At 37.5% G+C, this 13,212-nt stretch overlaps 1 protein-coding gene and 1 non-coding gene across 3 annotated transcripts in view; one reads left to right on the top strand and one right to left on the bottom strand.

Annotated features, from left to right (window-relative positions):
* The window catches only part of MCC (MCC regulator of Wnt signaling pathway), a 393,601-nt gene that overhangs the window by 46,329 nt on the left and 334,060 nt on the right, over nucleotides 1–13,212 (top strand). The window lies entirely within an intron of this gene.
* LOC150008830 (U6 spliceosomal RNA) lies at nucleotides 42–148 on the bottom strand. Its single transcript, XR_016511438.1, has one exon. It is a non-coding gene; the product is annotated as a U6 spliceosomal RNA (small nuclear RNA).

Below are 13,212 nucleotides of genomic sequence, written 5' to 3'. Positions count from 1 at the left end.
GTGCAAGGTTGTGATGATGGCCCCCCACCAAGGCCCTGCGCAAGAATATGGAACGCTTCACAAATTTGTGTGCCATCCTTGCGCAGGAGCCATGCTAATCTTCTCTGTATTGTTCCAATTTTAGTATATGTGCTGCCAAAGAGAACACCTAATCATAATTTTTGGTTATATCAATATTCACATTTCACATATCCTCTAATCAGGGCTGTGCTGGAGCTGGCTCATACTGGCTCCCAAAAGCCAATTGATACATTTTCAGGAATTTTGTGAAGCCATGTTAAATGTAAGCATTATTTAAAATTTTAAGCCCATAAGTTTACAAGGAAATAAATTCTACTAACAATGAAGGTAATAAATACTCAAAATTCATTACTTCCTAATTAGCTATTATCTATACTTGAGATTATTTGTCTCTAGTATCTCTGCGGTAGAGAACCTGTAGCATGGTGTACTGCTGGACCTCTCTTCCAAACCCACACTCAGTGACATGGCCGTGGTAGTTTAACATCAGCAATGGCAGGAATATTTATACCATGGCAATCAGCAAATGCTTCAAATCTGGGCTTTTTCTCCCCAGAGAGCCCATCCCCCTGCCTCCAACTCATTGTTAATTCACCAGCACACCCCTGTAGCCTGAAAAATTGTATGGAATTGAATAAAAACAGAAATTAACTGACAAAGGCAATGGGGGAGGAGCCAGTAGCCAGATACAAAGATATGCATTAGCTACCTGAATGTTTATTGAGCAGAAATAAAGAAGAAAATGAAATGAAAAATGGTAGAACAGAGTCACAGAAAAAGAATCTGGGCCATTTTTACAACATATTACAAAGGATCTGACCCAGCTACTTGTACCTAACAGATTGGAGAAGCTGAAGCTTCTATAGTTAACAGATTATTGATACATAGTTAGAATCATACCTCCTAGGAAACTCTATATGTGTGCATAAGAGATGATTGACCCACATAATATGTTATTTCTCTGACTAGTTAATACTGTTGTGAAATTAGAGTAAAGGGTTGAGTTTTCCCCAAGCAATAACTCTAGGGGAGTTTGTTGAAGTAATGATTCCAGGAAAATCCAGGAGGAAAAAAAAATCATATTTAAAATTCTTTCACAAATTTCTACTAGTTGTAGATCTTCATGAAGTTCAAGAGACTGGCTTATAATGTAAGTCGGTAAGTATTTTTAGAAGATTTAAATGTGTTAGATTTAACTTGAGTGCTTAGAATCTGTTGATTCCAAAGAGCAAAAAGAGCTCATTGACTGATATCCTTGAAAGGCAGTTAAGGGAAGGGGGTGGAAATCAATGTAGGAGGTAAAAATAGAAAACACTTGTGCTGCTGTTCTCCCTGGCTATCACTGTCATGAAAAAAAACTGCTTATATTTTTAAAATAGAATAATTCTGCTTCATATTTATAAGTTCATCTGTGTGAGTGGAAGGCACACCTTTGAGCCTACTATCATACTGATTCTTAGTTTTTGTTCCAGACTCTGGTTTGGGGACTCTATACTGTAATGCCTCTGGGGAAGAATTGCTGTCAGGTTTAGATATTAAAATTGACTTCACAGAGTTGACCTTTGTATGAAGTGCTATTCTTTTTTTTTTTTTTTTAAGATTTTTCTTATTCATTTTTAGAGAGGGTGGGAAGGGAAAGAGAGAGGGAGAGAAACATCAATGTGTGATTGCCTCTCATGCACCTCCAACTGGGCACCTGGCCTGCAACCCAGGCATGTGCCCTGACTGGGAATCAAACCAGTGACTCTTTGGTTCACTCAATCCACTGAGCCACACCAGCCAAGGCTGAAGTGTTATTCCTTGAAGTAAACTGAAAGACTTCATAAAGTTACTCAAGGGATAAGGCAAAAATATTTTTCCTGAGTTGTTTGGTATAATCTTAATATAAGAGAAATCTAACAAGTAGTCTTATCAGATTTCTTTTTTCCTGTTCTTTATTTTAGCCGTTACTAGTTTGTGTCTAACTTGTCTTTGGTGCTGTGTGGCATCTGCTTTTTTCTTCCATAGACAACATAAAATCACTCTTCCAAATTACACTGCCTAATCTTAAATATGGGTAATCTTTGGAGCAATCAATAAATTCATTTCTCTTTTTAATCAAAATATAATTCACATGACATACAATGTGCTATTATGAAGTCTGCAGTTCAGTGGTTTTTAATATATTCACTGTGTTGTGCCACCATCACTGCTATGTCATTTCAGAACATTTTCATCACCGCAGAGGAAACTGCATACCTGTTAGAAGGTATGTTTTCAATTCTCTTGGGTATGGACCTAGAGTGGCTGTGCCGATTCATGTGGTAATTCTATGTTTACCTTTTGGAGAAACCACCAAAATGTTTTCCAGTGAATTCATTTGTGTCAGTCACTTACCCTTATGTCCTTCATTTTTCAGTTTTCCTACAGATACCCATCCTCCTCTGGTTGGTTGTATCAGTTGTGATGTTCCGTGAGAGATGTGAAAGGAAGCACAGTGTCCAACCTCTGTGATGAGGTGCTACTTGAGGTAGCATACAAAATAGCTGCTTTTTGTTTTGTTCTGTTTATCTACAATTCATCAGGAAACATGTATTTAAAGGCCCTCCTATTCCCAGAATTGTGGTATGAAGATTCATTTGTGGTTTCTGTGTCTCTTCTGCCTTCACCTTGATAAATAGCCACAATCACGTATTCATCTTGTTGATGACGGTGATGACGGTGGTGAGGATGATGATGATGGCAGCATCACAACCTGTTAGGTACATTCCCAGTGCAAGGCACCATGCTAAGAGGTTTACATGTTATTTAATTTAGAACTCACAATGCACTTCTGAAATGGGTATTTTAAATCCCTTTTTACTTGTCCAGACCAAGGTTTAAATCAGTGAAGAAGTTCCACATTGCTGGAGGCTGACAGGACAATGGGACGGTGCTGCTATGCTGGCGTCTCCCGTTCCTTGGAAAGGTTAGCATATGAGAGTATGTCTACTCAAATGTGGTTATTGTGATCCCAGTTCATACTGGACAAACTTTGCATTGGAAGACCAAGATTATGCCTATGTTAAATAAAAAGGAGAAAAGAAGAAGGCCTTAAAAAATCCACCATGTAGTCTCAAAGTCTATACCTAAAAAAAATATGAGGGGAGAAGTGACTACAAATGCAGCATAAAATCACCTTCTGAATTCTTTAATACTTAAGTGTAATATTCATTATAAGTTGCATTAGGAAGATTATTTTTTATTTTTACTTTAATATGACATTTTAATGTTGTTCTTTACACATATGTATCATAAGCCTAGAAAAATGTACACTAATGATGATAAAGTTCTTCCTCTCCAAGAGTCATCTTGGTTGTAGATTTTCAAATGTGGAAACTGTTTTGTGCTTCAATGGATTTCACTTGCTGGGTTTGGTACAAAGAAAAATCACTAATTGCTTAGGCAACAATGGTATACCCTGTAACAGCATTTCCTTATATGAAAGTATGCCAACTGGTAGCATAAAAATACGCAACTCTACTTTATGAAATATGGTAGGTTTTCCAACAATGTTTATAGATTTTAATACTATTATAGGAGATTTAGGAAGATATATCTTATATAAGAGCATGAAAAACCAATTCACAAGATAAGAAATAGAAATGGTCAATAGGTAAGTAAAAATCTGTTCAACCTCTAATTGTCAAAAATGTAAACTAAAATGAGCTATAAATTCTGTTTATTTATTTATTATTGAAAGGATATATGCACATGGTACAAAATTCTAGAATACAAAATTATATACAATTATGCAATTAAAAGTATATTTCTCTTCTCCTCTGCTATCCTCTAGCTATTCCATTCTCCTCTCCAAAGGCAACCACCACTACCAGTTTTTTGTGAACCACTTCAATGGTTGTCCATGAACATGGGAGTGTGTATACATATATGCTTACGCACATATGTGTTATATATGTGTGTGTGTGTATAGAGTGCATACATGTATAATACTATATACAATGTTCTACACCTTGCTTTTCCCCCAATGATAGTTATTCTTATAAATTTTTCCATATAATGCATATATAGCTCCCTTGTACTTTATCCTCCTAACACTTATTATTTTTATTTATTTACCTTTAAATATGTCTTATTGATTATGCTGTTACAGTTGTCCCAATTTCCCTTCCCTCTGTCCCCCTCCACCCGATGGCCCCCCTCCCTCCAGTTGTCCCCCCCTTTTAGTCCATGCCCATTGGTTGTGCGTATAGTTCTTCTCAACATCTTCCTGTCTACTCCACTCCCTCCTACTATGCTTCTTAATTCCTATACCATCTCCCTCCCTATCCATCTTCCCCCTCCCCACTGACCTCCCCCCAAAATGTTCCCCATACCTATAATTCTTTTCCACTCTCGTTGCCTCTTTAGTTTGCCTTTGTTTCAATTCCCTAGCTTCTGTTGTTGGTTCTTGTGATGCAGTTTTCATTTTAATGTTCATAGTTTTGATCCTCCTTCTTCTAAACCAGTCCCTTTAACATCTCATATAATAGTAGTTTGGATCTAATGAACTCCTTCAGTTTTGTTTTGTCCTGGAAGCACTTTCTCTGTTATTCTATTCTGAATGACAGTTTCACTGAATAGAGTATTCGTGGCTATAGGTTTTTGCTTTTCATTACTTTGAATATTTCTTGCCAGTCCCTTCAGCTGATAGTCTAATTGGGACCCCTTTGTACATGATTCTTTTCTTCTTTCTTGCTGCTTTTAAGATTCTCTCTTTATCTTTACTTTTTGACAATTTGATTATAATGTGTCTTGAAGTGGTTCTCCCTGGGTCCAGTTTCTCAGGAACTCTCTGTGCTTCCTGGACCCATAAGTCTATTTCCTTCCCCAAGTTCAGGAAGTTCTGCTTCATTTTTTTTCACATAATTTTTCAATTTCTAGTTCTTCTTCTTCACCCTCTGGCAATCCTATTATTCGAATCTTCATTCGCTTATAGCTGTCCCAGAGGTTTCTGAGCCTGTCCTCACTTTCCTTACTTTTTGTTTCCTCTTTCTGCACTGAATTTTTTTCCCTTCAACTCTTGTCTTGTGTGTGTTTTTGTTCGTTTCAGTATGAATAGCTTTCATTCCTTCCCTGTCTTGTTCCAAATCTTTTGTTAATTCTGTAAGCCACCTTATAACTATAGCTCTGAACTGAGCCTCAGAAAGATTTTCTATTTGTTTGTCTGTCAGGTCCCGCATCTGCTGCCTTGTGAGCTGTGTCACCGGGATTTCAATTGTTGTCTGTTTCATTTTGACAGACTTGTGTTTAGTTTTGCTTCCTGGGCAGGCTATAGAGGGCGGAGCCCCGTGCATTTGTCACTACCCAGCGACTGGCAGCGATCGGCAACCTTTTTCGCCACACTGTGGCGCTTTGTGTGGGGCCGTTACTCTCTGCTGAGACACCAGGATCCGTACCCCCGCCTGAGGCAATGGGGGGGCTGCCCTTCCCAGCTTTGAATCGCAAGCTGCGGGGTCTCAACTGCTGGGATTGCTCCCCTGGCGCTTCTCGCAGTCCCACCACTATGCCCACTGCAACCACAGACAGGATCGCTTTTTCTCACCCCTCCTACCCGTCCGGATGAGCACTGCTGGTTTATAACTTCATACGTTGGGCTTCCATGTAGTTTTGTTTTCTGAAATTTCTGGTTATCTTTTGTTTTGAGGTAATTGTAGTCCTTTTTAGTTGTAGAGGGAGACTGAGGATGTCAGTCTAAGCCTCCATCTTGGCCAGAAGCAAATACTAGAATCCTAACACTTTTTAAACAAAAATTTTCAACTATATAGAAAAGTTGGAACCTCATTCTTTTCTACAATATTTCATTATGTAGATATATCATAATGCATTTTACTAGGCCCCTAGTAAAAAATATTTCAATTATTTACCATCATTTGCCTTTATGAAAAACCACTGCAATAAAATCCTTATACATAGATTGTTTGGCCTATATGGGAATATTTTAGTAGCATATTTCCCAAAGAGTAGAACTGCTAGGTCATGGATATGTATATTTTTAATTATGTAGTTATTGCCAAATTTTCTCCATAGAGATTATAGCAATTTACCCTTATACTAACCATGAATGGGAGTGGCTGTTACCCCACATTCTCACTAAAAGTGTTATCAAAAGCTTGATCTTTGTCAACTATATAATGGATAGAAAAACCAAGATACTATTTTTTCTATTGCTTTGGAAAATATTTTAAAATAAGAGGTGCCCAATATTGGTGTAGGCGCGAAAAAAACAGAAAACATATATATTGCACCAAAGCTATAACTGTTAAATATGTTAAAATTCATTTATTCAGGTAACATTTATTAAGTGCCTACTATGGGTGAGCCTGTGGGCTACATGTTGGGGAAGAGACAGAGAACAATTAAATATCCCTGTCCTCATAACCTGATAGACAATTTGTCATGAATGTTGGAATGGAGTAGGAATGAGCAAACAGGACATGATTCTTGTTTTTCTTTTAAACCACTAAATCTCAATTGGTAAGAATTATCCTAATGCTTTAGATGATTTATATTTAATAGAATCTGGATGATAAATTTTCATTGTCTCTAAGAACAGTCCTTTTGTTGCCAAACTGAAGAAAGTTCAGAAATGGTGATCAGAGCACAGGTCTAGATATGTCTTTTCTAGTTAGCCACATTTGCAACGTGTTTGGTTCTTGGGTGCAGAGGAGAAGGATAACTATAGGGTTATGCAGTGGGCACCTCAAGCCCTGTTTTGCTCTGGACCCTTCCTGGGCTTCTATTCCAGCCTGAAGGACCCCACCTGAACCAGGTCCTGAACTCCTGAAAATTTCCTAACATTGAGCTTCAAACTTTTGTTTAAGCTGTGAAAACTTTCATTCAAATAAAGTCTTAATCCGTAGCCTAATATATAAAAAGACAAGCAGGTTGGGGTTGCTGTAAGTCACCTGCCCTGAAACAGAGTGCACTTCTCTCTGTCCCCTGCTCCCTTGCTCTCTCTAGTCCTGAAGAGCAGTTTGAAAGCCACTACCCCTAAGAGAATGCCCAGACAACCTATACCATGATATAAACAACTTCATGGTTTGCCAAGATTAGAGGCTATCAAACTTTTGCTTTAATCAGCATCCCTGAGAGGACCTCGTAAAACATCCCACAAGTTTCTAATTCTATAGGTGTGGGTTAGTGCCTGACAATTCACATTTCTAACAACTTTCCCGGTAATGTTGATGCTGCTGGTCTGGGGACCTCAGGCCTACATATGTTGTGGAGCATTTGTTTCACATTCAGTTGGCCAGGGAGGAGGATTCCATTGTCAGATTAAGATTGGAAAATGCTAGATTAAGGAGAATTAAACAGGTTTCTTCTATACCTTGTAGTGTTAATGATACAGTACATTTTGTATCTCTAAGAGACAGATCTAGTATTAGACCTCAGACCACTCTTTCCCTCCCTCTTTTTTCGTTTGAAAATAGAATAAACATGAGAAGTAGTATAATGTAGGTGACAAAAGTGGAATTCAGAAAAATTGGAACACTGTAAGGAAACACTATACATATTAACTTTATTTTAGTTGCCCCAGATGTTCCCCTTCCTCTGTGTTGGACTACTGTCCTAGGTACAACTTTTACTTTAAGAAACAACAAGTTCTATATAATTGAAGTGTCAGGAGTGAGTATTTCTATGTGCAAGGCATATATCCTTCTGATGGGCTTGAGGTTGTTTGCTAGGGTTATATGAGGAGTTTGTATTATATGTCTTCATTTGTTTTCTTTTGCTCCCCTCTCCTACCCTGGCCTCTTGAACTGGAAAGAGCACTGGTCAAGGAGTTAGGAGACCTAAGCTCTACTCCTAGCTCTGCTGTGAACTAGCCACTAATAATCTATAAACTGAGGGGTTTGACCAGAAGAAGGCAGAGATTGCAGTTCTCAAACTCTTTAGCCTGTAGGCGATGTTTGGCCCAGTGAATAGCCAAATGATGTGAAATATATTGAATATATAGGCCTTATTGAAGGGAAGGCACTGGGCCCACCATATTTTCAGTCATTATCCTGAGTTAAAAATGGCCCCAGTTTTTGCAGAAGGGGCTATAGAGACCAAGAGATGCTCAGTAACAAAGTCACACATGTGGAAAATATAGCAAAGGTTGGATTTCAACCTATCTCTGGGTCTAAAGAATGCATTCCACTTTGCCAACTGCTATAATACATTTACCACTCAGCTTCCACTTAAAATGTTTTATTTTTAAATATTTCCTGTAGATCCTTTGAGATTGGGTAGTTTTGGACTACATCTTAGCTCAGATGCTTCATAGCTAACCAGTTGCTCAACCTACCTGATCCTTAGTCTCCTCAACTTCAAAAAGAGGATAATAATATCCTCTTTGCATGTTTATCATGAGGAGTATGTCAAGTGCTGAGCACAAAGTATATGCTCAATAAATAACAATTATATTAACTTATTCTGGAGTTACAATCACTGTAGATGCAATTTTGTATTCTGCTTTTTACTCTTGAACAGTTTATTGTAGGCATTTCTTATGTTGCCCAGAATCTCCATACTTATATTTAGAGACTGCATCTGTCCTCACTAAGTGGATAAATAACATTTACTCACCTATTCTATTATAATTGGTATTTAGGTCCTGTTGCTTATTTTATTACAGTGGAATGGACATAGATCTTAAAAGCCAGACCCATCTGGGTTAGAATTTCTAATTCTACCACTATTTCGTTTGGGATTAGTAATTTTCTGATAATAATAATACTTACTTTGCAGCATTTCTCTGAGTATTAAAAAACAAGCAACAGCTATAAAACTTCTAACATTTTGCCAGGCACATCACACATTGTCAATAAATGCTGAATCTTTCCCATGTTAACCAGATGGGCAAGGCTCAAGGTCTGGAACCTTTAAGGCAGAGACAGTGACGGCATTGGCTCCCATCTTTGGAAGCTCTTCTTGTGGATCGATGCACACCTCACTGAGATTCTTTGCATGCAGGCCTTTTGCTTGAAACTGCTGGTATGCTGGTATGATAGCAGTGACACTCCAACCTATAAAGTAATCTTTAGCTCTAAATTTATTTCTTATTCACTTTTCTATTAGCAAAAGTTATTTTTCTTTTTTTTAATTCAAAATCTCAAAGTATTATTTTTTTATTTTATTGACTGTTCATTTAAAAATAATTTCAGACTTGTAGAAAAATGGCAAAGTGACACAAAGAGTTCCCCTATAACCCACCTTCCCCAAATGTTTACATCTTACTTAACCATAGTACAATGATCAACACTGCACAATACCATCACTTAATCTATAGACTGTATTCAAACTTCACCAACTGTCCCACTGATGTCCATTTTCTGGTCCAGGATCCAGACCAAGATCTCATGCTGCATTTAGCTGTCATGTCTTTTTGAAATTTATTTTTTATTTATTGTTAATTGTTTTATTGAGTTCAGTTAAACATTAATCCATATCAGAATTTTATGCATGTCATTTTCTTTCTTTTAATTTTTTAAATTACGGTTGACATTCAGTATTATTTTATACTATTTTCACGTGTACAGCATGGTGGTTAGACATTTATGTAAGTCACAAAATGATCCCCTGGTAAAGTAAAAATTACTTTTAAACAGTTATTCTGAATGAAGAGTCAGCAATATTTTTAGACTGCCTTGAAAAGATGTGAATTAATTATGCTTTCACTAGTGAGTACAGATTTAGACTGCGAACGAGATTGTAGAGAATAATTTTTATTGCTGGTTCAGAGGAGAGAGCAGAGGACCACGACAGAGTTTCAGCTTGAAGAAAATCTGCATTGCATTTACATAGGCAGGAGTTCATTATGTCCCAACAGAATGTGTCTGATCTGGGTAATTTTAGAAAATTCTCCAGTGGGACTCAGATTGTTATTCCAAGATATAAATGAACTTGTGACTGCTTGATTTTATTTTTTTATTAAAATCAGATATCCACGTGCAAGATGATCTTAAGGTAGCAACTTTTTTCCTTCAGCTGGAAGGAAATAAAACAGCATACAGCTGGATCCTAAGATATAAATTGCAGAGAAGATGTATCTGTAATTAACTTAGAAAGTACTGTTTGTGTATAGCTTTGCCATGATTTTTCAGGATGAACAAATTGCACATTAGATAGAGCAGGCAAGAGCTAAGGCTTTTAACAAATGTAAATTTATTTCTTGGTTGTAATTTCTAAGATGAACCTGTGAATTTTTAATTTATACATTGGTTTGGAGTAATTAGCCCTTGAATTGTCTAGCCTTTGAGACATAATTATTTAGAGAAGGGAGGGACCATAGAGAGCATCTTGATTTTCTGAATCATCAGGGGGAAAATTATGCCCTTTACTGAAAATCATACAGTGATTTTTTTCCCATCCTCTAAGCCTCCACAGCCCTTCCTACGCCACCAACTTTGATGTTCATTAATCATGGTCTTGTTACATTTTTAAAAAACACATAGGCATAGACTAGATACTTAATATTATTTACAAACTTTTTAGTTTTGCAAAAACACAACATATTTTGTATGACTCTTTTCCCCAAAAATCACCTTGTCCAGTAGATTTTGAGCATTTTTCTTATCTTTACAAAGTTTGGAGAGTGAAAAGAATTCAAATTGTATTTAACTACCAAGTAATTAAATTCTATTTGAATATCTTATATACCAATGTCCATATTATATGTCACCTACAGAAAATTAACTAATGAGTTTTGGACAATTGAAGGGAACTATTATCAAGGCCAAGTGTGAATTGCAAGCACTAAAAATCTTGACAGGATAATAACTAGAATAACCTGTAAAGCTGATACACTGTAACGAGGCATCTGCTTCTCCTCTTGGCAGGGCACTCGAAGCCAAAGCTAAGCTTGGCTAACTTTTCTCTAATACTGCTCTTTAGATACCAGGATTCTTGCTGCTACCATACATCCAGTATATATGCACATGAATCAAAATTCTCAATGTGCCAAAAAGGGTCAATGACAGAGTAAGTTTCTGTCCCACCCCTCTCCAGAGAGAGTCCCTGGTAACAGTTCCTTAGATATCCTTCCAGAGATAATCTGTGTACACATCAAGTACACAGGGACACATTCTACTTCTTTTATACATATGGTCAAGTAATATATACACTGATCTGCACCTGCCTTTTTTAAAGTTGACCCATTTTGGTTATTGTGCCACCATTATATAGAGCTGCCTCATTCTTTTTAAAGGCTGTTAGGTGTTCATTGCATTGACTGGACGAACGATAATTTATTTTTCAGACCATCACTGGTGGATACTTAGATGACTTCTAATCTTTTGCTAATATAAAAAGTGCTGCCTTGAATAATTCCATATATTCATTATTTTGCATATATCAGCATTATCTGTGGAATACATTTCTAGAAATGAAATTGCTGGGTCAAATGGTTTGTGCAATTTTTATTTTGACAAACATTGCCAAGTTGCAGGAGATGGTATACAAGTTATACTTGAGAGTGGCATACACTTAAATTCTAGACCTGGCCTTTGTCACTGAAGTAAGTATTTTTCTGAACTTGTTCAAAGTTCAGAGCCTCTGAGCTCACCTGTGTTACATTGGTGACTTTCTGTCTGTTATCAGAACTCAGTTTCCAACACTCTGCAGCACTATCCTTTTCCAACCATTCGAGGGACTTGCTTACAGCCTCATTAGGCTTATTTCTACATGTGTTTCCTCGTTGCCAAGGGCATTAAAGGAGGCGCTGATGTTTCAGAGTCCAGAGTTTTGGTGATGTGGACACATTAGAGAGATTCTTTTCCTCGATTTGAAAGTCAACATAGGAGGGAGCCTCCCCACCCTTAAATAAAGAAACGACTGAAGTTTTGACCTTTAAAGCTAAATGTTGGTGGTGTCATATAGTTATCACTTCTCTCTGCTATGCTGGCATTACACTGTCACTGCTGGGCCTGGCTCCCTGCCAGCTCTCCCTTTTCCTCTGCCACTTCCTTCCCTTCTCGTGTTTCTCACCTTCATTTCCCCTCCCCCTTCTTATCCAAACAGCTCATAGGACTCCTGTTGGAACTTTACCACCTCTCCCTAAGCCGCTGTCATAACAGGACAGGTCCAGGTGCAAACCAGAGCTCCCTTTGATTTTTCCATCTGTAGATCTTCCACTCTGTGCTTACTACTTTATAATCTTGGCTATAGCTTATACTCCAAACTCCTAAAATGTTAAGAGCCCTTTTGTTCAATTATACAGAGCACCTAACTCACAGTGCCCATATTAAATATATAATACTGTACTTACTTGAAGGATTTTTCAAGGATTTTGCTTTAACTTTATTTTAATTTAACTATATTCATATAAACATATATTTATATATAAATATGTTGCTGGTGGAAATGGGTTTTTTGTGATGTCACAACAAAGGAATTTTAAAGGACACACGAGTGAGAGTTTAAACATAGTGGCAAAATTTATTCAGGTGAAGGGAAATAATATAGTCTCAAGTATCTAGAGGGTAGGCAGGCTCTAACAGCAACTGCCCCAATATCCTTGATAATCCTTCATATATTTTCTTGGTTTTCAGGAACAAGCAAGATTGCTTTCAAACTATCCAACCTACTTCCTGGCTTTTTCCCAGGCTTGTGTTGGGCCTTCTACTGAAGCAATCCCTTTCCTGGACTTTCCGGGGTCCTGCACCCTCATCCAATATGATTCTTTTCCCAGATTTTCTCAGGCTAGACTCTGCAACTTTATGTCACCATCTTGGCTGTTACTGTGCATGTATCCAGCAGAGGAATATCCACCTTGGTCCCCCATCAACTGCTGAATATGCCAGGGGCTGGCTGGTCTAAGTTCATCTTTGTTTGAATGACTTGTCCCTTCTCCAGAGGGTCTTCCATTCTCTAGCAGAATGTCCCAGGCTTGGCCCCATAGCATAAAGGCAGATTCCAAGAGACAGTAGAAGTGCACAAAGATTCTTAAGGCCTAGGCTTGGAGCTTGCACAGCATAACCTCTACTGGAGTCTTTTGGCCAAAGCCAGTCATAAGTTCCTCTTGATGAGAGGAGCTGCAAAGTCATATTGCTCAAGGGCATGAACAATTGTAATATTTTTGCAATCTATCATACTCCTATTCAAAGAATATTAATAATAATGTTACTTTTATAAAGCTAATAATGTAATTGTTGGTTTGTTTTTAATCCAAGATCCAGTCAAGAATTA

Source organism: Furipterus horrens, unplaced genomic scaffold, assembly GCF_987537825.1.
Source record: "Furipterus horrens unplaced genomic scaffold, mFurHor1.1.pri manual_scaffold_5, whole genome shotgun sequence".
NCBI classification, from domain to species: domain Eukaryota; kingdom Metazoa; phylum Chordata; class Mammalia; order Chiroptera; family Furipteridae; genus Furipterus; species Furipterus horrens.
The sequence above is the reverse complement of the archived record's forward strand: the minus strand, read 5'-3'. Positions and strand labels throughout refer to the sequence as shown.